Genomic DNA, 26,180 nt, shown 5'->3' on the forward strand with positions numbered 1-26,180 from the left:
TAATTCTAATACCTCACAGAAATCTCACCAGGAACCCTTCAATTCTGGATTTGTAAGTTTAAAAGACAGTCATTTTTTTAATTGCTTAAGCAAGTTTGAGTTGTATTTCAGTGACCACATCAGTTTCTAGAGCTGCCACAACAAGCTACCACAAACTGGGTAGTTCAAACAACATAAATGTATCCTCTCACAGTTCTGGAGGCTAGAAGTCCAAAATCAAAATATCAGCAGAGTTGGTTCTTTCTGAAGGCTCTGAGGAAGGATGCATTCCATGTCCATCTTCTCAATCCTTGTGGTTTAGTGCTAATATTTGTCATTCTTTGGCTATAGATGTATCACTTTGTAGATGAAGTCTGCCTTCATCTTCACATGGCCATTCCCATGTGTCTTTGTCTCTGTCTTTTCTCATTTTCTCAAAAGGACACCAGTCATGTTAGATTAGGGTCCACCCAAAGATAAGTATGACCTCATCTTAACTTGATTGCATCTGCAAAGACCCTATTTCCAAATAAGGTCACATTTGCAGGTACTAGAGTTTAGAATTTCAATATATTTAGGAGTATCACAACTCAACCTAGATCAGCATATAAAGCTGAAAATTAACTTACAGTAACCAATATCATCTTAAAGAAGTTACACTACCTGATTTCAAGACTTTCTATAAAGTCATAATTATTAATATGGTGTGATATTGGCCAAAGATTGGCAAATAGACAAAATAACAGAATGAGTTCAGAAATAGATATACATGTATGTCATTAACTGATTTATGAGAAAGATGTAAATGCAACTCAATAAGGAAATAAAGGTCTTTTCAACAGTTGTGTGGGAATAACTAGCTATTTATACAGAAACATTTTTTACTATAACACCTACTATACCCTACATAAAAATTAATTTAAGATGAATCATAGATAAACATAAAAGCTAAAACTACAAAGTTTACAGAAGAAAACACAGGAGAATATCTTCACAACTTTGATATAACTTGAGAAATCAGACTGCATCAAAATTTAAAACTTTTTCATCAAAGATACTATTTTTAAAAAAGGAAAAAGGAAGTCATAGGCTGAAAGAAAACATTGCAATACATATATATCTGACAAAGGATTTGTTTTTAGAAAATATAAAGACCATCTACAAACTAATAATAATAATAACAAATAACCTAGTAAAAACAAAAGATGAGCAAAACACTAGAACACACACCTCATAAGAGAAGATATATGAATGACCAATAAACACCCAGTCAAACCCCCAAACCCTGTGATCTAGCAACTCTGTTATAGCAACAACTAGAAAACTAATAAGGTATACTGTTATAATCCCATTTATATGAATCCAAGTCTAAAAAATAGGTAAAACTGACCTGTCGAGTCCTAAGTCAGAGCAACAGCTACCTGTAGGGAAGGGTACACCCCAGGGAAGTGGGTCACAAAGGAATTTTCAGGAAATGTCTGTGCCTTTATTTGGGTAATGGTTACATGGGTATATACATTTGTCAAAATTCAGTGAACTGTGCACTTGAGATTCATGTAGTTTACACAAAACACACCTCCATAAAAAGTAAATTGAAGCAGGCACAACCATGCAGGCTGCCTCCCTGATAATCAGGATCTCCTATTCACTGGATCTGGTCTACTCTTTTCAAGGGCAAGCATGCACCCTTGTCACTTGCCAACCCACAAAATCACTATCCTACATCCAAAATACCACTGCTTCAATCATGCTAAACAGTCCCCAGAAAGCATAGGATTTCTCTGGCCAACAGATGTAACTGGCATAGTCTGTAGGAGGGAAGAGAAGCAACTCCAGCACCTGTCACGTATCAGACCCTTTGCATTCTTCTTATTCAGTCCTCTTGACAAACCCACAAAGATGATATTAGGATCTCCATTTTACAAATGAGGATACTGAGGTCCACACAGCTAAGGATCTGACATGACTCAGCTAACAGGACACAATTCTCCACTCTACATCTGCTTAACTCCCCAGGTAACCCTTTTTCAATGACCCCAAGTTACCTCCCTCCCATACTTATTCCTGAGGCCCTGGCACAGTACCTGCTTCCTTTTAGGCACTTCCAATGACTTATAAGAAACAAGGAAATGAATGCAAGCAGAACATTCCAAGGTTCAGGGCCTTCTGAAGAAGGCTCAGCTGAGACTGAAAACAACAACAACAAAACAAAACAGTTTTTTTCATACTTGCCAACATCTGAAAACAACCAAGATGCCCTTCAGTAGGCGAATGGACAAATAAACTGGTACAGCCACACGATGGAATATTATTCAATGCTAAAAAGAAATGAGTTATCAAGTCATGATAAAACATGGAAGAAACTTAAATGCGTATTAGTAAGTGAAAGAAGCCAATCTATGACGCTCTGGAACAGGTGGCATAGAAAGATCAGTGGTTGCCAGGGGTTAAGGGAAGGTGGGATGAGTACGTGGAGCACAGAGGATTTTTAGGGCGGTGAAACTGTTCTGTGTGATACTGTGATGGTGAATACATGTCATTGCACATTTGTCCAGACCCACAGATTGTACAAGAGTGAAATGCAGTGTAAACTGTGGATTTGGGGTGAGGACGATGAGTCAGTGTAGGCTCCTCAGCAGTACCAAACGTCCAGCCCTGCTGGGGCTGTTGACAGTGGGGAGGCTGTGCCTGTGTGCGAGGGTGGTGCCTGGAAAGTCTCTGTACTTTCCCCTCAATTTTCCTGTGAACCTAACACTTCTCTAAAGTTTATTTTCAAAAATAGTAAATAGAGTCATGTCAGAGAAAACAAGAAACGTTTAGAAAAGGAAAAATAGCTCAGTAAGATTCTTTACAGCTTTATCTCAATATGATTGACATACAATAAAACTGCAGATTTAAAGTGAACAATCTGATGGGTTTTGACTTCTGTTTACAAGATAGCGAACATAGGCACCACCCTCAAAGGTTTCTTCCTGCCCTGTGACAGTCCCTTCCTGTGTCATCCTGTCCCTACCCCACTCCATGCACCACAAATCTACTTTTGTGTCACTGAAGATTAGTGCATTTTCTAGAATTTTATACAAATGAAACACATAGTATATAATCTCTTTCTGTAATTATTTTGAGATTTATCTATGTTGTTGTGTATATCAACAGCTCACTCCCTTTTTGCTAAATAATATTGCACTGTACAGATATACCACCTGTTGACAGACATTTGGACTGCCTCTTATTTGAGCAATGACACACAAAGCTAGGATACAGCTATGGGCCGATGTTTCTCTTGGGTAAACACCTAAGAGTAGAAAGACTTGATCGTATGGTAGGTATGTGTTTAACTTTCAGCTTTTAAGGGAAGAACACAACTTTAATGTGATTTTAAACCAAAACCACCCACAGCACGTCTCAGGCACTTACCAAACAGAAGCTTCCCTACAGCTGGTTCTACAACTTTTTGCTGCCACCATCTGGGGAGCAAAAATAGAAGAGAGCCATCCACAGAAATCCACTTCCAGGACAAGGATCTGCTTTCTCTGCTCTCTTCAGCAATGTTGCCCCCAACCCCATCATACCCACAACCTACAGCCCTTTCAAGGACCACTTACCTCATTTGATTACAAGTGAGGAATTTCAGAGTAATTCAAACCACAAGCATAATTCAATAGGGAGGAAAAGGAATGTGGGCCTCAATCTACTCTCTGACCAAATGTAGCATCCTAAGGTCACAGAGAAAGAACTTCAAATGCTAGAAATGAGCTAGCACTCTCTTTACATCCTGAACTAGCTTTGCAAGCTGTAAAATATGTCAGAGATGTTTTTTCTCTAGTGCTGGCACATGGTATATACTTAATTTGCATTTGAATGAGTGAATGAGTACATGAATGAATACCACATATATTCCCCTAATTAGTCACAGTAACAATGAAGATGCAGTTGGTTCATGGCAAAAGCACTCAGTGAACTAGCAGTCAGAAGACAGGGACTCTGGTACTTACTTGCCTTGCTGTTAAACAAGCTGTGTACCATGGGCAAGACCTGGAACCTTTCTGAGTCTCAACTTCCTTTATTTAAGGAAAACAACCTGGCCTTTTAAGCTTTGGGGATATTTAAATAAGATGACACATGCAAAAATCCTTTATAAACCATCAGTGTGTTACAAATGTAAAATGGCTGCGTTTACAAATTTATTTACAAATGTATTAGCAAATAAAAACATTTATGCAATATGCTTTTTTCTTACACTGTCTCCTGAAAACTCAAATCTGTCTCATATCTAGTGCAACATTACTAGTGGGTTAAGGAAGATCAAATTTTTGCCAACCGTAGTAAACCAAGAAGCTGAGCCACAAAGAGGTTAATTGAACTTCAAAGATCACACTTGGAATCATTTTTCAGGCAAATCTGAAGCAAGCTGTCCTTCCTGAGGGCAAGTTCATGTCCTTTGTCTGCACATTTCCCCCCAGTGTTGCTCTCCACGGTTGTACAACTAACACTCCCAAGTCTGGAGACTGGCTTAGTAAATCTACCTGGAAAGTGAAAGCTAATTTCTCCCTTGCACCACAGAGGATTATTAACTTCTGTGCTTGATTATCTTGTAAGTGTGTTAGTTAAATCTGCTCAGATAAAGACCACCTAGTTCAAATATATAGTCCAACATTATTAGAAGAAAACAAAACTAACAATCTATTAATGCAAGAGATTATTTCTACCACTATTAGAAGAAAAAAGATACAATAAAATCTAAAATTCTTCAGAATGGGCCAGATCCTCATCTGACACTTGTCTTCCCCTGCCACTCCCCACTACCCAGAGTTTATTGAGGATGAGTACCTTACTTGGGTTGGGGTTGGAGAACATTTTTGTAGGTGTGAAGTGGTAAATCATGGTGGTAATCATGTGGTAATCATGACCTTCTGAGGACTAGACAGTGGATTCTCCATTTTCTGTATTCCAATAAGATTATTCTTCCCTGTGTCCTAACACAGGTGCCTACATTACTAGGAATTAATAAATGAACAAAAACAAAAACAAGGCTTTATGGGGAGAAGTATAGAGAAAAATGCAAAATTTTCTTCCCTTCTAAATAGTATCCTTCACCAGAATCTTCTGGTAGAGGGAACTTTGAGATGACCATACTAATTGCAATGATACACAAATAAGGCAATGATACATTTTCAACAGTTAAAAAAACAACAACAACAGACCAGCTACAGGGGTTCCCAGGGAGGTAGAAGCAACACTTCTCATGACTCGCCCCCACTCACCACCACACTCTAAGTGGGAGAAGGAATTCATTGTCAGACTATTTCCACCTCTCCCTACAAGATACATTCATCCTCATGAAATACTATTCAGGGTGACCTTATAAAGAAAATGTTCAGTGATCTCTGAACTTTTTATTGGCCTTCTGTACCCCCAAGGAGTGCCCCACTTCTGCTGCCTTTGACGCACCATAACTTTGGTGTCATTGACTGGAGACACCACTTTGCCGTCCACGATCCTGCGGGTGGTGGTCTTTTGGATGGATTGTATGGAGTGGCTGTTGTCCATGGCATCACCAAGATTTAAGTCCTCCCCTTCTTCCAATAGGTGGTGGTAGATGGTGATCTCAGCCTCCAGCTTGACCTTGATGTTCAGCAAAGCCTCCTACTCCTGTGCCTGACTGTCCCTCCACCCACATCTGGGCCAGCGCTGACTCCAAGTGCAGCAGGATCCCGTTGAGCTGTTCCATCTGCCTGGCATAGTGAGTCTCCACTCCCTCAGGCTATGCTCCAAACTGGTCTTTAGATTTCTCATAAAATCCAAGTCGATCTCCAAGGACTGCACCATATGTCTTAGCTCTGTGAGTGTCATCTCTGCTGCTCTTATCTCATTGGTCTTAGAGGTGACCACTGTGTTGCTCTCCTCAGTCTGCTGGGACCAGCACTTGCCTAGCTCCTCTGGGTTCTTCTGAGCTATCTTATCATACTAAGCCTGAATGTCCACCATGATTTTGCCAAGGTCCTGAGATTTGGGGGCATCCAACTCCATGGTCAACCCAGAGTTGGCAATCTGGCTTTGTGGATCATTTACTTTCTCCTTGTTGTTCTTCATGAAGAGCAGTTCCTCCTTGAGAGCCTTGATCTCTGTCTCCAGCTGCAGCCAAGTGATACTGATATCATCAGTGACCTTTCCAAGCCCATTGATATCACTCTCCATAGATGGGCACGTGGCCAGCTCTGTCTCATACTTGACTCCCAAGTTATCAAAAGCAAGATGGACATTGTCAATCAACAGAACGACATGGGCATTGTCCACAGAACTTGCAAAGATCTGAGCCCTCAGGTTCTCCATGGTCTTGAAATCATGTCCCCAATCTCCAACCTGGGGCTCCTTCTTCTCCAAGTGTTCCAAGCTCTCCAGCCTCTAGGCTTCTCACCCTCTCTAGGAAGGAGGCCAGGAGGTCATTCAGGCATTGCCTAGCCTCCTTCTTGCTCTAGGTGCCTCCTATGCCTGCCAGGCCCCCAGTCATCCCTGCAGCCAGTCCCCGGGATCCCCAGTCACCCTGCATACCAGTGGAGTGGGACACGGAGATCCAGCAACCCGGGCCTCCAGTGCCTCCATAGACACTGTACACATTGCTGACCAGCCAACCTGGTGGCTGAGCGACTGCATGGAGCCTAGGGTCCGGTAGTTTAGTGGAGAAGCTGGAGTGGGTGCTGAAGTTTATATTCAGGGAGGAAGGCAAGAACCCGAGACTCAGGTTGAAGCAGCCGTCAGGATTAACTTTTGAGAAGGAAATGTAGTCTAACTAAAACTTTTTTAAATTAAGAGTTTGGGTAATATTGCAAGAAAAAAAAACAATGAAAATAAATTCTATGCTGTCAACAAAGTAGAAAATTTTAGTGTTCAATAAAACCTCACACTGGAACTGGGGGCAGTCAGGAGAGGGCTCCCAAATAGGGACTTGGAATGGGATCCAGAACTCAGGGTGTCCAGGAAATATTAGAAAAATATATAGGATGTCCTCACCACCCCCCACACAAGTCTGAGCTGGGGAATGGGACACATGGAGCAGGGCCATTCAGAGCTGTTTCTTACAGCAACAGCTTTGCAGCTAGCCTCTGGCATGATCATTTAACATGTCTATAACATTTAACTGGTTTCATAGATATGTTACATAGCTGTGGCCATGCTTTGAGCCAGGGGGATGGAAGTGATTTCCACCCAAGATGTAAATGGGAGGCAACTCCCCTGGACACAGCACCTGTGTGAGAGCTTGGAGATGATTGGCTCCATGCCATGGGGCCACACCTGCCTAGACTTACTATGGCAGCCCAGAAAAGCTGGAAGAGTATAGGAATGCTGACAGGTGTAACTGATTGTAGGAAGAGCCAGAAATGGGGCTGCAGAGGAAGATTGGCGCTGGGATTTAAACCCAGGTGCAGCAGCCATACCAGGGAGAATCATGCAGCTTTGGCAGAGTGGGAACCCTGTGGCTTTGGGGTGCTCCCTTTTCCCACATGGCTTAGGCAGCAGGAGAGACTTTGCCTGGAAGAAAAGAAGTAAAAGGACTTTTGCTGGTGGGCCATGAGAAGGTGCCACATGACTTTGGATTAACTGGAGATCGTGGCAGCAACACAGCTGATGGTACCAAGAGCCTGAATCACAGACTTCTACTTCTTTTCCTGAGATATGATATGGTAGCCCAGATTAGGGCAGAGGCAGAAGGAAGGACTGTGTGCGTCTATGGGTATTCTAAAGGACTTTAATATTTTAACGAAGACATTAAGTCACTACTCTAAGTCTGTATAGCTTTTAAATAAGTAATTCCTTTCCTTTTCACAAATCTCTGGCATTGAGAGATGTCTTTCCTCTGGTGGCGGGCAAAGCAAACCTAATGGGGAGAGCCCCGGAGAAAAAAGGGGGGTCTTTTCGGTAATAGTATATCATACACACACACACCCCTTAGGTTTGCTCTGTAACAACACTATAAGTAGAATATAGTAATTTATGCTAAGTGGGAGAAAAAGGTCAGTGTGAGTACAGAAACTTCAAGCCCTCTCACTAAGTGTGACCCAACCCAACAGCTGTTCATTGGATCTTGCTAGGACTTTGTTCTCTAATTTCATTAAATGGGAAAAGGACTCCTTGGAGACCTGCTGATTGACTGTCTTAGGGAAGGGGAAAAACCACTTTGAATCTGGAATATCTTGTTTCCAGAAAGCAAAGATGCTTTTTAAAAATATCTGCAGTTAGGTAACTCAGAGCAGGCTCCCACTGGCCATGTAAGGACAATGTACATAGCATCTTCACATGCAGTGTAAGTCAGTTGTCCTCACATCTGAGAGTGCATCAAACACACCTGGGCCCTCCAGAGCCTCTGATTCAGTAGGCCTAGAAGAGGGCCCAAGAATCCATATTTCTGACAGGTTCCAGGTGACACTGCTGCTGCTGGCCCAGTGACCGTACTTTGAGAACCATTGTATAACTAATCTTAATTGAGCTGGGTGAGTCTGTGAGCATCTGTGAGTTTGTTATGATGCTCAACAGAAAAAAAAGTCAATATAAAATGTATAGAAAGGAGTCCTGGCTGGTGTAGCTCAGTGGATTAAGCTCGGGCTGCGAACCAAAGCATTGCAGGTTCGATTCCCAGTCAGGGCACATGCCTGGGTTGCAGGCCACGGCCCCCAGCAACCACACATTGATGTTTCTCTCTCTTTTTTTCTCCCTCCCTTCCCTCTCTAAAAATAAATAAATAAAATCTTAAGAAAATCTTTAAAGAAAAAGTAAATTACTTTATTAAAAATGTTCATTGATCCTTGCTTTAAAAAAATGTATAGAAAGGCAGTTATAAAAAATTACATTTATTAATATACATGGATGTTTTTATCTCCTTTTAAATATATGTTGGTTTATAAGGCATAGTTCTTTTAAAATTTGTGTAAACAATGAGTGGAAATCCACAAGTTAATGAAACAAATCCAGGAGAAGTAAGAACTATACCAAAAGCAGGAAAAATTTAATAACATGGTAGAAAGGGGCCCAGTCCTCAATCAGCACCAGCAATGCACAATAACCAAGCAAAATCCTGTGTTCCGAGATGATGAACTAACCAAATGGCCCAAACAAGAGAATTAACTCAGTCCCTCATACCCTAAAAAAGAACATCTCTAAATGTTCAAACATGCTTCATTATGTTTGAGATGCTCATAAGGCAGCAATATGTTTTCAATTAAAATATCAAATGAGGTCAACATATAATGGCAGTACAATTTCTTCAGTAATGCTGGCCATGTGCAACCTAAACCGATTTCATTTCTGAGGAAGACATCAAGTTTCAATAACCTAAAATCTATGAAAAAGTGTAGGAAATTTCCATCAATGAAACAAGCTGCAACTTAAGTATAACAGGCACCTAGTTAATGACTCAGATTTACATTGTCCTGGACTCTGAAACCAAAGTGAGGTCTCAGCCAAGAACCCATCGGCTGACAACACAGCTCTAATTTTGTCCTGCTTTATTTTTACTGTTGGAATCTTTCATTCCTTCAAACTGATATTTTCCTAAGTTGTTTGTGTTTGTGTTTGTGTTTTTACTCCTAAGCTTTCTACCTCTGCTATTCTACCTGGAATTGTGCCTTCCTGTGGCTCTCTGACCATTTGTGCTGCCTTTTCTCTTTCTCTCGTTGGTTTATTTTCAGTCTGTTTTCTTTAGGCATTCATTGCTGTATATTTTAAATAGTGTATATATCTTATGGTATTTATATTTTATATCTTAAATTCTATATACTGCTTATAACCCATAACCGTATGATTAGTTTCCATGTCTTCAAATGTTGTTTTTCATTTTAATGGGTAAGTAGGTAAATTGCAATTTAATCAATTCCTCAATTTTAACATTTAATTGTGTTCACTTTTTCACTTTTGTAGAAGATACTTTGATAAGTAGTCTAGTAGCCACATCTTTAAGGATATCCATGATTGCTTCCTTAGAATACATTCATACATATATTCATAGAATAAATTCAAAATTACTGAGTTAAAAAATATAAAATTCTAAGTCTTTTAGTGTGCATGTTCAAATTACAACACAGCAATTATACCAATTAGAGTAGAACTTTCTGCAGAAAACACAAGTAATATTATCACAAGTTAATTTCCTTTACATACTCTCCTACAGACCAATCTTCAGAAATAGTAATATTTTGAGCTGTTTCCCTGAAAAAAATACTATAAGCTCACATTTTAACAATCTGATACTAAAGAAGTAACTACTCTTTGAAATGTCACTTTTATTAAAGCAATGCTGAGGGCACCTTACAATGTAGTGCCTGTTTTGTGAGAGCACATTTGTTTGATTTCTAGGTTTGTGCAGGAGCCTGGGGCATTCCCATCCTCCTTTGTGCTCTGATTCTCCCTAGCAATGCTGACTAAGCACTTTGTTTCCGACTACAGGGTCTGGGCTCTGCATAGCTGTATTGTGTCTTATTTAGATTAAATCTGATTTCTTCCTTTAAGTGGATGCTTTATTCTTATAGTCAACAGGGCACAGAATTCAGAGAAAGAAGATCACATTTTATAATGTTTATTAATGTCTTAAAACTATGTGCCCATATGCTCTGAGTCTCAAAGAAATCAAAGTTAGGCTTACAGAAAATCAAGCACAGTCAATCAATCAATGTATATAACCATTGCTGAGTGCCAGCAACAGGAGTACCATTGTTGAGTGTAAGGCAACAGAAGTAACTAAAGTCAGAGAGTAAACTTAAAAATACACCGGTAAATAATCCACTTTCCTTTCATTTTAGTTGATTTTCCTGGAATATTGAATGAATGTTTAAGTTTGCATTTCATTTTCTAGATGTTAATTTGTCCTTAGCCTCAAAGAAGACCATTGTAGCTATGTTTTCCTTTATATTTTGTATTGATTTTAGAGAGGGAGGGAAGGAGAGAGAGAGAGATAGAGAGAGATCAACTTTTCCCCCCACCCATTTATGTATTCATTGGCTGATTCTTGCAAATTCTTGCATGTGCTCTGACCAGGGATTGAACCTCCAACCTTGGCACATTGGGATGCTGCTCTAACCATCTGAGCTGACCAGCCAGGACCTGAAGCTATGTTTTTGAAGTATCCTATTTTCCCTCAAAAGATGCCTGTTAAAATTCAAGAATTTCAGTCTCTTGCCATATGAGTATTGGCTTTATGTTTTCTGTGAAATGTTCACTTATGTCTTATGCCTATTTTTCTATTGACTTGTTTTACTCATTGATTTGTAGGAGTTTTTTTACATATTCTTGATATAGATTCTTTGTTGTATGTGATATATCTTCTCTCAGTTTGTCGCTTATCTTTTCACCTTCTTTAACATGTCTTTTGATGACTGTAAGTTTTTAATTTTAGTATAGCCAGACTCATCACACATCTATTTTATAATGGGCTTTCTTGTGTCCAATATTTTAGAAACCTTTCCCTACCCTCAAAATCTAAAGATAGTCACCCGTATTTTCTTCTGAGAGTTTTGCTTTTGACATTTGAATCCTTAATCCATCTGGAGTTCATTTGCATGTCTGATTTACTTTTCATATGAATAATAATTTTTCTCCTGTTTCATTTGTTGCATTCCTTATAAGTAATTCCGGAAAAGCAAATTAAGACCATAAAGGGGTGCCAGTTTACATCTGGCAATACCAAGTGCTGAAGAGGATAGATCAATAGCCTAGTGAAAGTATACATTTTTACAAAGACTTTGGAAAACAGTCTGGCATTATCTTGCAAAGTTAAATATTCGTACACCCTACAACTAACCCGCATTCCATTCCTGGGTATAAACCGAGGACAACCCCAGGAGGTGTGCACTGAGAGAGAACCATGTATGAGCATACCCATCATAGTGCTGTTAATTACAGCAAGAAATGTGAAAGCCTAATATTTGGTGTCTAGGAAGCCAGATAAATAAATGCTAGTGTAGTCACACAATGAAATACTATACTGCAATAAAGATAAATGACTCACAGCAGCCCACAAAAAAAAAGAATGACTCTTAGTAATAGAAAACTATTACTACATAATGAGAAAAAAAAACCAGAAGATTATATACAGCATGATATCCTTTTTATAAATGTCAAACATAATTAAAATTAATCATTATATTGTCTGCATTCATATAAGTATGATAAAAATATTTTAAACCAAGAATGGATAAAAACACAAAAATTCAGAATCCCAGCTATGTAAGTGGGAGGAAGCAGGAAGGAAACAGGGTAGGGCAGGAGCATGTAGAAGATGTTAAGTCATTGTCAGTGTGTTAGTTCCCTAACTGGATAGTGAGTTCATGATGTTCATTGTATTTTTAACAAATAAACACACAAGTAAATAAATAGAAGAGGTTCAAGTGTGGATCACTGATGAGAGTGGTAAGTAAACCCAAGGTGATGAGTTCAACTAGGTCCACCTGAGGTCCACTGAAAATAAAGTTGAGTGAGAAAGTCAGCCCAGAACCTTTCAGAAATGACTGTCCTAGCTGTTGGTGGCAGGGAGGGAAGCTGGGGAGATTGAACAAAAAAGAAAAAACTCATGGACACAAACAACAGTGTGGTGATTGTCAAGGGAGGGGGTTGGGAGAGATGAAGAAGGGTATGGTGGAGGAGGGTATAAATGATGATGGATGGAGACTTGACTTGGGGTGGTGAGCACATACAACATTGTATAATGTGTTGTAGAATTGTGCACCTGAAACCTGTATAACTTTGTTAACCAATGTCACCCCAATAAACTAAATAAAAAGGAAAAAAGAGAGAGAGAAATGAGCTGTGCTAAGGTGTGAAGTCACGATGCGTAAAAATAAATATTAAATCCTGGCTGGTGTGGCTCAGTGGATTGAGGACCCGCCTGCAAACCAAAGGGTTGCCAGTTCAATTCCCAGTCTAGGGCATGTGCCTGGGTTGTGGGCCAGGAGAGTCAACCACATATTAATGTTTCTCTCCCTCCCTTCTCGTTTCTCTAAAAATAAATAAATGAAGTCTTTTTTTAAAAAAGATACTAATTAAGTGTTAATATATATTCAGCATGCCTATATTCCATGTTCTTTCAGGTCTGTTTCACCCTCAGTAACAAATAAATAAATAAATTCTCTAGGGAGGGGCTAGATAGAAAGGGAAGCAAGCTAAGAACACACTAGATTCCTTTAAGGACTTCCCTTATATCACGAGAATAAGTTAAAGACTATGACATTTCCAAACTCTTAATAACAAAAGAAGCTTACATTTTCTAGGATTTCTATCATTGGCATAGTGTTCTCATATATGAGGTCTGTCCAGGAAAAGTCCAGACATTGTTAATACAATGAGAACAATTTGTGCAACATTGATGTAACCTGGCAGCAGAGGAGAGTGGACTTGGATGCGCATGTGTGATCAATGATAACCTCATTTTACTAGTTAGTGGGGGCAGTAGACACTTTTGAGTGAGCATGTGTGCTGCATGGATGTTGCATGCAATATGACTGAGCCAGTAGAGAAACAAATCCGCATCAAATCTTGCGTTAAGCTTGAACATTCCTCCATGAAAACTCTTCAGATAATTCAGAAGGCCACAGCTATGGGCAACTGGTGATTGGCAGCTTCAACACAACAGTGCGTGATGAAGCTGCCAGTCACATCTTGTGCAGAGTATTTTGGTGACATATAAAATTACTCGGGTGACTCAGCCCCCCTATGGCCCAGATTTGGCAACCAGCTATTTCTGACTTTTCCTAAAACTAAAATCACCTTTGAAAGGGAAGAAATTTCAGACCACTGATGAGATTCAGGAAAATACAACAGGGCGGCTGACGGTAATTTGGAGAACGGTGTGAGGTACCAAAGTGCCTACTTTGAAGAGGACTGAGGTGTCATTGTTCTATATACAATGTTTCTTGTATCTTGTATCTTCTTCAATAAATGTCTCTTTTTCATACTATGGCTAGATACCTTCTGGACAGACTTTGCACATGCTCCATTTGATAATGTGACAAAGAAGCTAAGAATTTACAAAAACCAAGGCTATCAGATGTCTGTGACAAAAATAATAACAATAGAATTGAAACTGAATCCTGGTGTTATTTCAAAGCCAAGTCTCTGTAGATAAGAGAAAACTAAAGGCATGCCAAAACATGGTACAGAAAATTATTAGCATGATCTTTTCGTGCTCCAACTTCTTTCAATGTTAGTCTTTTTTTTTTTATGAGAAGGCCTGGGGACAAGCTGGGTTGTGGTGACAGCTGTAGCTAGAACAAGTGAAAGCCAAAGGTAGTCCTGGGGACAAACCATGAAACTGGTGTGGACTTGGGTCTTGGGGTACACTGGGGCAGCCTTGGCTGGCTAGCTATAGTACATGGATTGTGCTCCTGCTTGATTGATCAAGACTCAGGGAAAGTGTAACAAATGGCAACACTGGAGAGAGTTCCTGCAGTGCCCCTACTATTTAGCAGGTATTCTAGGGTTGGTAAATGGATTTCCTTCCCATACCTTGTAGGTGCCTTTTAAAAAAATTCCTGCTTTTTAAAAATATATTTTATTGATTATGCTATTACAGTTGTCCCTTTATTCCCCTCCACCCTGCATACCCCCTCCCACCCACATTCCCCCACTTTAGTACATGTCCATGGGTCATACATATAAGTTCTTTGGCTTCTACATTTCCCATACTATTCTTAACCTCCCTCTGTCTATTTTCTACCTACCATCTATGCTACTTGTTCTCTGTACCTTTTCCCCCCCTCTCCCCTCACACTCCCCTGTTGCTAACCCTCCATGTGATCTCCATTACTGTGGTTCTGTTCCTGTTCTAGTTGTTTACTTAGTTTGCTTTTTTTTGTTTTTGTTTTAGGTGTGGTTGTTCATAATAGTGAGTTTGCTGTCATTTTACTATACATGATTTTTATCTTCTTTTTCTTAGATAAGTCCCTTTAACATTTCATAAAATAAGGGCTTGGTGATGATGAACTCCTTTAACTTGACCTTATCTGGAGAGCACTTTATCTGCTTTTCCATTCTAAATGAAAGCTTTGCTGGATAGAGCAATCTTGGATGTAGGTCCTTGCCTTGCATGACTTGGAATACTTCTGTCCAGCCCCTTCTTACCTGCAAGGTCTCTTTTGAGAAATCAGCTGATAGTCTGATGGGAACTCCTTGGTAGGCTACTGTCTCCTTATCTCTTGCTGCTTCTAGGATTCTCTCCTTCATTTTTATCTTGGCTAATGTAATTATGATGTGCCTTGGTGTGCTCCTCCTTGGGTCCAACTTCTTTGGAACTCTCTGAACTTCCTGGACCTCCTGGAAGTCCATTTCCTTTGCCAGATTGGGGAAATTCTCCTTCATTATTTGTTCAAATAAGTTTTCAATTTGTTGCTCTTCCTCTTCTCCTTCTGGTACCCCTATAATTCGGATGTTGGAATGTTTCAAGATGTCCTGGAGGTTCCTGAGCCTCTCCTCATTTTTTTGAATTCTTGTTTGTTCATTCTGTTCTGGTTGAATGTTTCTTCCTTCCTTCTGGTCCACATCGTTGATTTAAATCCCAGTTTCCTTCCCATCACTGTTGGTTCCCTGTATAATTTCCTTTATATTTTCCTTTATTTCAATTAGCATAGCCTTCATTTTTTCATCTAATTTGTGACCAAATTCAACCAATTCTGTGAGCATCCTGATTACCAGTGTTTTGAACTGTGCATCTGATAGGTTGGCTGTCTCTTCATCACTTAGTTGTATTTTTTCTGGAGCTTTGATCTGTTCTTTCATTTGTGTCATTTTTTTTTGTCTTGACATGCCTGTTACATAGTAAGGGGTGGAGCTTTAGGTGTTCACCAGGGCAGGACAACCCACATCGATGCATTGTGATGCTATTTGTGGGGAAGGGGTCCAAGAAGGAACAATGGCACTTGCTCCGCTCTCTGCCAGTTTTCAGTCACTTCTTCCACTACCCACAATCAAATTGGGCACTTCTAGTGCAGATTCTAGTGCAAAGTCTCTCCAGTGGATGGGCTTGTGTACGTTCTAGGACCCTGTGGGTCTCTCCAATGAACTCTCCTGTGTGGCTGGGAGTTTCTCCCACTGGTGCCTCAACCCCCACAGGTGTTTTCAATCAGTGGTTTGAGGCTTTATTTCCCTGAGCTGGAACCCTGGGTTGTGTGGTCTGTTTCTCTCCCCAGCTGTTCCTCCCCATTTATCTGCTCTTCTAAGGTTGTTAGTTACATGGCCCCACTTTGCTCACCTGAAAGGAAGCACAAGGTGTAGCTGGCCACTTGGAGAAGATGGGTCTATGGCTCAAGCAGAGCCCTTTTTGAAAGCTTGATTTGAATCCTGGAAGAGAAAGAATTTGTCTCTCCTCCTAAAATTACTAGTATTAATATGAACACCTTGAGCTTTGCCTCCAGGGGAAATGTAAGAATCCAGAGGAGAGCAAAGGTGTGAGGTAGAATTCTGATGATACTCTAAGCCTGAATCCAGCAGTGTCTGAAACCCATATCCCTGGAATTCTCAGTTAAAAAAAATAATAATATATTGACTTTTAATTTAAACTTTGTTGGATTAGGTTTTATCACTTAAAACTGGGGAAGTCCCAACTAATACTGTGTGTGTTTGTATCTCCTGTATGAGATTGTGGGCTTCTAGAAGCACCTGTGCTCAAAGGCCTAGTTTGCTTTGACATTGAACTGGCAGCAGCTGCTCATGTAGCAGGCATACGTGTAGATGAAATTGCTCAGCTTTTAGAGCAGGTACATGAAACCCTAGGTCCACAAACTCATAGAAGGATTCATCAGAGAATGTGTCTATGCAGATTTTTCAGGTGAGAAAGTTAATCATTATCAGAGGCTCAATGGAATCTCAAACTCAGCCTGGTATTGGTGACAGCCATGTTTCCATCATATCTGGAAACATGGAGGCAGGAAGAGTTTTACTTGGACTTTTCTTCAAGTCTCGAGAACGTAAAAGCTTGCTATATTCCAGATAAAATCAATTCATGTTTGCTTGTTTTGTTTTAGTGAGTGAGGATGCTTTCTGGTTTGTTCTTCTAAGCCCACTGAGGGATACAGCTGGGAAATGTAAGATGAGATGAGAAATGCCCACCCTTGACCACAACCCCCACGCCACATCACAGTTGACCGAAGCCCTTCTGTGTGCTCTCCCAGTCTATGGGATCCCTTGAGCACTGACTAAACCTCTCTAGCTTCTGTTCTTTTAGTTTATTTCCTTTCCTTTTTTTTGTTGTTGCTGTGATAAATACATATAACATAAAATTTACCACCTTAACCATTTTTAGGTGTACAGTTCAGTGGCATTAAGTATATTTATATGGTTGTGCAACATCACTGCCACCCTCTCTAGAAATTGAGTTTCCTGTGGCTGTCACAACATACATTACCACAAATTTTGTGGCTTACAACAGAAATGTATTTGTTCACCATTCTAGAGGCCAGAAGTCCAAAATCAAGGTGTCAACAGGGATGTGCTCCTTCCAAAGGCCCTAGGAGGAAATTTCTTCTTGCCTCTTCCAGCTTCTGGTGACTACACGTGTTCCTTGGCTTGTGGCTGCACTCCAATCTCCACATATGTCTTCACATGGCCTTACTTATCTCTGTGTCTTCTCCTTTTCTTTCTCTTATAAGGCCACTTGTCTTTGGATTTAGGGCCCCTCCTCAGGGGTAATTCAGGATGATCTCATCTTGAGATTTTTATTTGTACATTTACAAAACCTTTTTCCAAATAAGGTCACATTCACAGGTACTCTGGGTTAGGACGTGGACATATCTTTTTGGAGATCACAATTCAAGCCACTCCACCTGGCACCCCAGAAGCATTGCCAAGATAAGACTTGAGTGTAAATGCTAAATTGAAGACGTGATCCCAGGAAACACCAACAGGGGCATGGGAAGTGATAGGAAAGAGGAGGAAGCCTATATAGATTGCCTTCATGAGCAAGTTACCACTCTGTGAGACGTGGCTCACTTCCTTAGGGAACTCAGGTAGAACACACTTCAGGGGGTATTTACGTTCAGAATTTCATTTGTCACTGACTGAAAGCTGTTCTCAGGAGCATTAATTCCCTGGCACTTGTTTTCCTCACACTAATGCAAAAAAGAAAGATCTCAGGGGGACAGTCATAGGTCATTATAGTAGAACATCATCTCCATGTCCTGAAATGCTTACTTCCTCAGAGACATGGGTGGAGCATTGACAGCCTCTGCTCCAGGGCCATGGGGAAGTTTTCACTTCACTGCTTAAAGAAGGAGCTACTAGCGGGGTGGAGGATAGAGACAGAGTAGGTTGATGTTACACTCACCTCCTCCCAGGACCAAATTGAAATTACAAGAAAAATATCAAGCAATTGGCCTGAATAACCAACTGAAGGCTAGCTGAAAAGAGTCTTATAAATAACAAGTTACAGAAGAAACCACAGGGAGACTAGTAGGAAGAGTGGAGTCCAAAAAGGGCTGGCCCTGCTCCCACAGGTGGGCAGTGGCTGAGATTCTGAAGGGATATCTCAGCTGCAAAGTTCCCCGCCCCCGAGGACTGTGGGGTCTCAACTCCATGCTGGGGTCCCCAGCCCAGAGCACCCCAGCCAGGATGAAGTGCACTCCCATAACATCTGGCTGTGAAAATCAGCAGGGATTCTGTCTACCAGGGAGAGACAGAAGTTGACTAAAGACACAGCCACCCTCTCAAAGGGTCAACAAAATCTCATTCACAGCCACTCAGCCTGGGATCTGGCAGAGGAAGGGTGGAACAGACGAGTCATGTGAGAAAAGACTGGGATTTGTGATTCTGGGGTGATAGCTGACGGGACAGCCACCAGGACCCCTATGTACAGACTAAACATAAAGAGATAGAAAAAGATGTTTTATGCTAGTAGAAATGGAAAAAAGAGCTGGGATAACAATATTAGGCAAAATAGACTTCAAAACAAAGGCCATGACAAGAGGCAATGAAGTACATTACAGAATGCTTTGTGGGGTCAATCCAACAAGAAGACATAACCCTTGTAAATATATATGTCCCCAGATAGGAGCACCTAAATATATAAAGCAAATTTTGATGGACATAAAGGGTGAGATAGACAGTAATACAGTTACAGTGGGGAATTTTAGCACCCCATTGACATCAATAGATAAAATTTCCAGACAAAAAATCCATAAGGAAACAGTGGCCTTAAATAACACACTAAATCAGATGGATTTAACTGATACCCTAGAAGAAAACATAAACAGTAAAATCCCTGACATTTTTCATAGCAATATTTTTTTCTGATATATCCCCTCAAGCAAGAGAAACAAAGAAAAAATAAACAAATGAGATTATATCAAACTAAGACCTTTTTTGCACAGCAAAGAAAACCATCAACAAAGTGGAAAGACAACCTAGTGAATGGAAGAACATATTCACCAATGATAAATCCAATAAAAGATCAATATTCTCTTTCAGTATAGTGAGCATGCATTTTCTATTTGGTAAAGAATTTTCATAAAGTGCTTTATTTGTTTATTAAAGAGAGACAGTTAGAGAGAGGAAAAAAACACACATCGTTTTGTTGTTCCACTTATTTACACATTTGTGGGTTGATTCTTATAAGTATCCTGATCAGGGATCAAACACAACCTTGGTGTGGTAAAGGCCTTTTAATATATTTAGCTTAATACTACTTCTCTGTGGTGGAGTATTATTATTGTGTGACAGAAAGTGCTGAGGGGGTGAACAAAAATGTCATGGTTGGCAGCATTATTATAGCAACTTGGAAAACTAAGATCTACAGGAGCAGGACTCAAGTTCAACCTGATAACTTGATGTCTGTGCCAGAGCTTTCTGGTACCATTGCCCTGTAAACAATATTCACTCAATTTTCCCCCTTTTTATTTTACCAAACTACAGGTAAAGAAGACCCTAATTAATATGAAATAAACAAAAATAATTACTGTTTTTAAAAGGAGCTACTAGAGCTGTCTAGTGATAAATAAATATTTGATGATTTATTACTAAGTAATTTCTGGCATAAAACTGAGAGAACTTCAAGGAATTGAGTAACAAAATGCAAATTACCTACAATCTCCTTTGCACACTTGTTTGGACAAAGTAATTCACTATATATACTGATTATAGATATAAACAACATATAACCGATAAAAATGAAGATATCAATATTTATCACTGCATACATGAACTAAGAGTTTAAAAGGCCAATAAAACTTTACTGTACATGAATGCTTATGAAAATATGTAGCACATTTAACTTATTTTTAACATACTGAGAGCTTTATGGTCACTGTAAATTTTTAAATTTTTTTTAATATTTATGTTTTTAAATACTTTTTTAATATTTTATTTATTTATTTTTAGGGAGGGAAGGGAGGGGGAGAGAGAGAGAGAGAGAGAGAGACATCAATGTGCAGTTGCTGGGGGTCATGGCCTGCAACCCAGGGATGTACCCTGGCTGGGAATAGAACCTGGGACACTTTGGTTCCCAGCCCGCGCTCAATCCCCTGAGCTATGCCAGCCAGGGCTAATTTTTTAATTTTTTTAAAAAATATTTTATTGATTATGCTATTACAGTTGTCCCATCACCCCTCCACCCCCCTCACCCCTGCACACCCTCCCCCACCACATTACCCCCCTCTCTAGTTCATGTCCATGTGTCATAAGTTCTTTAGCTTCTACATTTCCCATACTATTCCTGCCCTCCCCCTGTCTATTTTCTACCTACCATCTATGCTACTTATTCTCTGCACCTTCTCCCCCTCTCTCCTCCTCCCACTTCCCTGTTGCTAACCCTCTATCTGATCTCCATTTCTGTGGTTCTGTTCCTGTTCTAGTTGTTTGCTTAGTTTGTTTTTGTTTTTGTTTTAGGTGTGGTTGTTCATAATTGTGAGTTTGCTGTCATTTTACTATACATGATTTTTGTCTTCTTTTTCTTAGATAAGTCCCTTTAACATTTCATAAAATAAGGGCTTGGTGATGATGAACTCCTTTAACTTGACCTTATCTGAGAAGCACTTTATCTGCCCTCCCATTCTAAATGAAAGCTTTGCTGGATAGAGCAATCTTGGATGTAGGTCCTTGCCTTTCATGACTTGGAATACTTCTGTCCAGCCCCTTGTTGCCTGTAAGGTCTCTTTGGAGAAATCAGCTGACAGTCTGATGGGAACTCCTTGGTAGGCTACTGTCTCCTTATCTCTTGCTGCTTCTAGGATTCTCTCCTTCATTTTTATCTTGGCTAATGTAATTATGATGTGCCTTGGTGTGCTCCTCCTTGGGTCCAACTTCTTTGGAACTCTCTGAGCTTCCTGGACTTCCTGGAAGTCCATTTCCTTTGCCAGATTGGGGAAGTTCTCCTTCATTATTCAAATAAGTTTTCAATTTGTTGCTCTTCCTCTTCTCCTTCTGGTACCCCTATAATTCGGATGTTGGAATGTTTCAAGATGTCCTGGAGGTTCCTGAGCCTCTCCGCATTTTTTTGAATTCTTATTTCTTCATTCTTTTCTGTTCGGTTGTTTCTTTCTTTCTTCTGGTCCACTCCACTGATGTGAGACCCAGCTTTCTTTCCATCACTATTGGTTCCCTATGTATTTTTCTTCATTTCACTTATTGTAGCCTTCATTTTTTCATCTAATTTGTGACCAAAATCAACCAATTCTGTGAGCTTCTTGATCACTAGTGTTTTGAACTGTGCATCTGATAGGTTGACTATCTCAGGTTTGCTTAAAAGGAGGGGTTCTGGGGCTTTCATTTGTTCTTCTGTTTAAGCCATCTCTCTCTCTCTCTCTCTCTCTCTCTCTCTCTCTCTCTCTCTCTCTCTCTCTCTCTCTTTCTTTTGGTCTGGTTGTGACTGTTACGTATGAGGGGCGGAACCTTGGGTGTTCACCAGGGCAGGGCAACCCAGTTGCTGGGTTGTGACGCTGTATGTGGAGACAGGGTCCAAGAGGGAACAATGGCACTTATTCCACTTTCCGTGGGACTTCAGTCCCTTCCACTGCTTCCCCCAAGCAAACTGGGCCTTTCTGGTGCTGATTCCCATGTGGGTGGGCTTGTGCACTCCATGGGACTTTCCATCAAACTCTCCTGTGAGGCTGGGAGTCTGTCCCTGCACCTCAACCACCACAAGTGTTTTCAGTCAGCACCCCAAGGCTCTATTTCCCAGCACTGGGATCCTGGGTTGTGCACAGTGCCTTGCTTCACAATCACAGCCTTGCTGGGTCTGCCGTTTGCCACCCCTTGGACAGGGTTTGCCAGCTGCTGCTTGCACCCAGGGTCTGCCCGCTGCAGTCTTACACACCTGACCCCAATGCTCTTTGTGCTGCTCGACCCCTCTCTGCCTGGCTTCCCCCAACTCCACCCCTCCTACCGGTCTGGATGAACATGTCTATTTTAACTCCTTGGTTGTCTGACTTCCATACAGTTCAATTTTCTATCAATTCTGGTTGTTATTCTAGTTGTTGTTGTCTCTATCTTGGTTGTGCCAGGAGGCACAGTGTGTCCACCTATGCCTCCATCTTGGCTGGAAGTCAAATTTTTAAATTTCTAATTTCAATTTACACAGGTATTTTCATTCTGGAAAAGTAAAATAGTGTGATCAGCCCTGGCCAGTATTGCTCAGTTGTTTGGAGCATTGTCTCATGAACCAAAAGTTCATGGGTTTGATTTCCAGCTGGGGTGCTTACCCAGGTTGCAGGTTTTATCCCCATTTGGGGCACATGTGGGATGCAACCAATTAATTTTTTCACTCTCTGACATTAATATTTCTCTCTCTCCCTTTCTCTATCTCTAAAATCAATGAAAAAAAGTGTCTTCAGGTGAAGATAAAATATATATATAATGTGATGGATTAAAAAATGGAGAATTTGGAAGTTAAACATAAGTTTAAAGAGAAAAAGAATAATGGAAAATATCCAGCTGTTAATAAAGTACTTTTAAAAATTGAATGTTAAGTGGATGAATTTAGATTCCACTGGATAAGGGGGAAAAGCAATATTATTTTATTTTAAAATGTAAGAATTTATGGAACCCAGGAAATAATATCTTTTGCCATTTAAAAAAATTTTAGAAGTCATTCTAAAATTCTTATAGGAAGCATATTGACTAATCTCTAAATTCAAATCCCAGATTTCCAGGAAAGAGGGTCTGATTGGCCCAATGTGGATCAGATATCTTCACCTAGTGGAATCCACTGTGGCCAGTGAGGTAGGCTCACAAGGTTTGCTATCCATTCAACAGAGGCTACAAGGGGTTGGACAGTACATGATCAATAGTTCTCAGAAGCCCTGGCCAGGTAGCTCAATTGATTAGAACAGTGTCTCAATATGCCAAGGTTGCAGGTTCAATCCCCTGTCAGGGCACATACAAGACTCAACCCATGAATGCATAAATAAATGGAACAACAAAATGATGTTTCTTTCTCAAAAAAAAATTCAAACTGTAAATTAAAAAAAAAATTTCTCAGAAGAGGGTGGCACCTAAGAAAGCTTGACTACTTAATGAATGTTTTTATTTAATATGCAAGGATTTCTTTCTTAAAGATTTATTTATTTTTAGAGAGAGGGGGAGGGAGATAAAAAGAGAAGGAAAGAACCATTGATCAGCTGGTTGCCTCTTGCACACCCCTAATTGGGGACCTGGCCCACAACCCAGGCATGTGCCCTGACTGGGAATTGAACCCCTGACCTTTCAGTCTTCGGGACAACACCCAACCCACTGAGCTGCACCAGTCAAGGCAGCAAGTATTTCTTACATGTAGAACCCCAGTGAACTTATTTTTATGCTTAATCCATTCTTTTAAAAAGTTTTATTTTTTTTGAGAAAATGGACTGTGGCCACTCAGAAGTATATTGGCACCCACTTTCTCAAAAATCTGAGGCACACTGACTTTCAAAGACAATTAGGGATACCAGATGTGCAGCCAGCCCCCATGTCTTGGTTTGTCTCCATGTGGGATGAGAAGCAGCTTAGGCTCTTTGTTCAATGATGGAAACACTCATAATGTGAAATATCACATAAACCTCCCTCATGACATAAATTTCCTTACTCTCTCCAGGCAGTGGTCCACTGTGCATTTTAGATTCCTTCTTTAGCATCCATCAGCTTCCCTACTTCTTATTTCATAAGCTAACCTATATTTTGTTCTTATATTTTTAATCAGGTTGAGTAATACAGCTACCAATCTAGGCCAAAATTGGATTGATTTTCTTGTGATTATGAATAACACAACAGTGAATAAAAAGGAAACATGTACAGACAGTGTGTCTCCAGGAAGGTACATGAGATATCCTGAGGAATGTCAGTCTCCCATTCTGTGTTTCCCTGCTTCAGACATTTCTAGACTCTGGCTATGAACTTTGTTTTATCCAGTTACAACCTGTACTTTAAAAAAATAGCTGTATGGAGATATAATTCACCATTTAAAGTGTACAATTCAATGTTTTTGATATATTCACAGAGTTGTGCAATGATAATATAATCTCATTTTAGGACATTTTCATCCCCCACAAAAGAAACTCCATACCTACTAGCAGTCACTCCCTATTTTTCCACTCCTACTCCCCAGCACTAAGGAACTATGCATGTACTTTATGTCTCTATGGATTACCTACTCTGGACATTTCATATAAATAAAATCATAACATGTGACTGGATTTTTCATGTATGTGATGTTTTCAATGTTAATCCATGTTGTAGCATGAATTAGTACTTCATTTCTTTTTATTACTAAATAATATTCCATTATATGCATTTACCACTGTATTAATCAGGGCTCTCCACAGAAGTAACACCAATAGGTTATGTGTGTGTATGTATAGAGAGAGGAGAGGAGAGGGAGAGGGAAAGGGAGAGGGAGAGATTATTTATTTTTAAGGAATTGGCTCATGTGATTCTAGGCTTGGCAAGTCCAAAATCAGATGGAAGGGGCTGGCAGGCTGGAGTCCCAGGGAAGAGTTTCAGTTCAAGCCCAAAGGTCATCCACTGGCAAAATTCCTTCTTACCTGAGGGAGGTCAGTCTTCTGTCCTATTCAGGCCTTTAGCTGATTGGATGAAGCCCACCCACATTATGAAGGATAATCTGCTTTACTCACAGCTCACCAATAAAATGTTAAATTATTTAAAAAAAGTTCCAAAGAAACAACCAGAATAATATTTGACCATAGCCCAACCATATTGGCACATCAAATTAACCATCATTTTACTTATACATGCATCAGGTGATGGAAACTTGTGTTATCTCTACTTTTTTCTCATTATGAGCTGCTATGAACATTCATGCACAAATGTTTTTATTAATCTAGGAGTGAAATGACTGGGTTAAATGGCAACTCTATGTTTAACATCTTGAGGAACTGCCAAAACTGTTTTCCCAAGCAGCGGCATCATTTTACATTTCCACCAGCGAAGTGTCAGGCTCCCAGTTTCTCCATAACTTTGCTAATACTTGTTATTACTTCTTTTTTATTAGCCATTCTAGTAGGTGGGAAGTGGTACCTCACTTCCATTTCCCTGATACTATCAAGCCTTTTTTCACATGCTTATGATTGGCCTTTTGTGCATCTTCTTTTTTAAAACAATATTTTATTTATTTATTTTTAGAGGGAGGGGAAAGGAAAGAGAAAGAGAGGGAGAGAAACACTGATGTGTGAGAAAAACATCTTGATCAGTTGCCTCTCACACATCCTGCACTGGGGACCTGGCCTGCAGCCCAAGCATGTGCCCTGACTGGGAATCAAACCAGTGACCTTTTGGTTCACAGGCTGGCACTGAATCCACTGAGTGACACCAGCCAGGGCTCTGTATCTTCTTTGGAGAAATACCTATTCAGATTTTTTGTCCATTTGTTAATTTCTGTTTTAGTAAGTTGTAAGTTGTTCTTTACATATCTGGAATACAGGTCCCATATACAATATATAATTTGCAAATATTTTCTCCTACTCTGTTGGTTGTTTTCTCATTTTCTTGATGATATTATTTGTAGCACAAAAGTTTTTACTTTTGATGAAGTTCAATTTATTCACTTATTATTGCTTATGCTTTTGGCTTTATAGTTAAAAAATGTTGCCTAGCCAATGTCTGAAAATCTACTTCTAAGTTTTCTTATAAGGGTTTTATATTATAGCTCATATATTTGTGAATAATTTTGAATTAGTTTTGTATGAAGAAGGAATCTTACTTCATTCTTTTGCATGTGGCCATCTAGTTTATCCAGCACTTGAGCT

At 40.0% G+C, this 26,180-nt stretch overlaps 1 pseudogene; it reads right to left on the reverse strand.

Annotated features, from left to right (window-relative positions):
* LOC123818679 overlaps positions 1–26,180 on the reverse strand; it is a 33,386-nt pseudogene that overhangs the window by 4,250 nt on the left and 2,956 nt on the right.

This window comes from Phyllostomus hastatus, unplaced genomic scaffold, assembly GCF_019186645.2.
Source record: "Phyllostomus hastatus isolate PE091 unplaced genomic scaffold, TTU_PhHast_1.1 phas_contig_29, whole genome shotgun sequence".
NCBI lineage: Eukaryota > Metazoa > Chordata > Mammalia > Chiroptera > Phyllostomidae > Phyllostomus > Phyllostomus hastatus.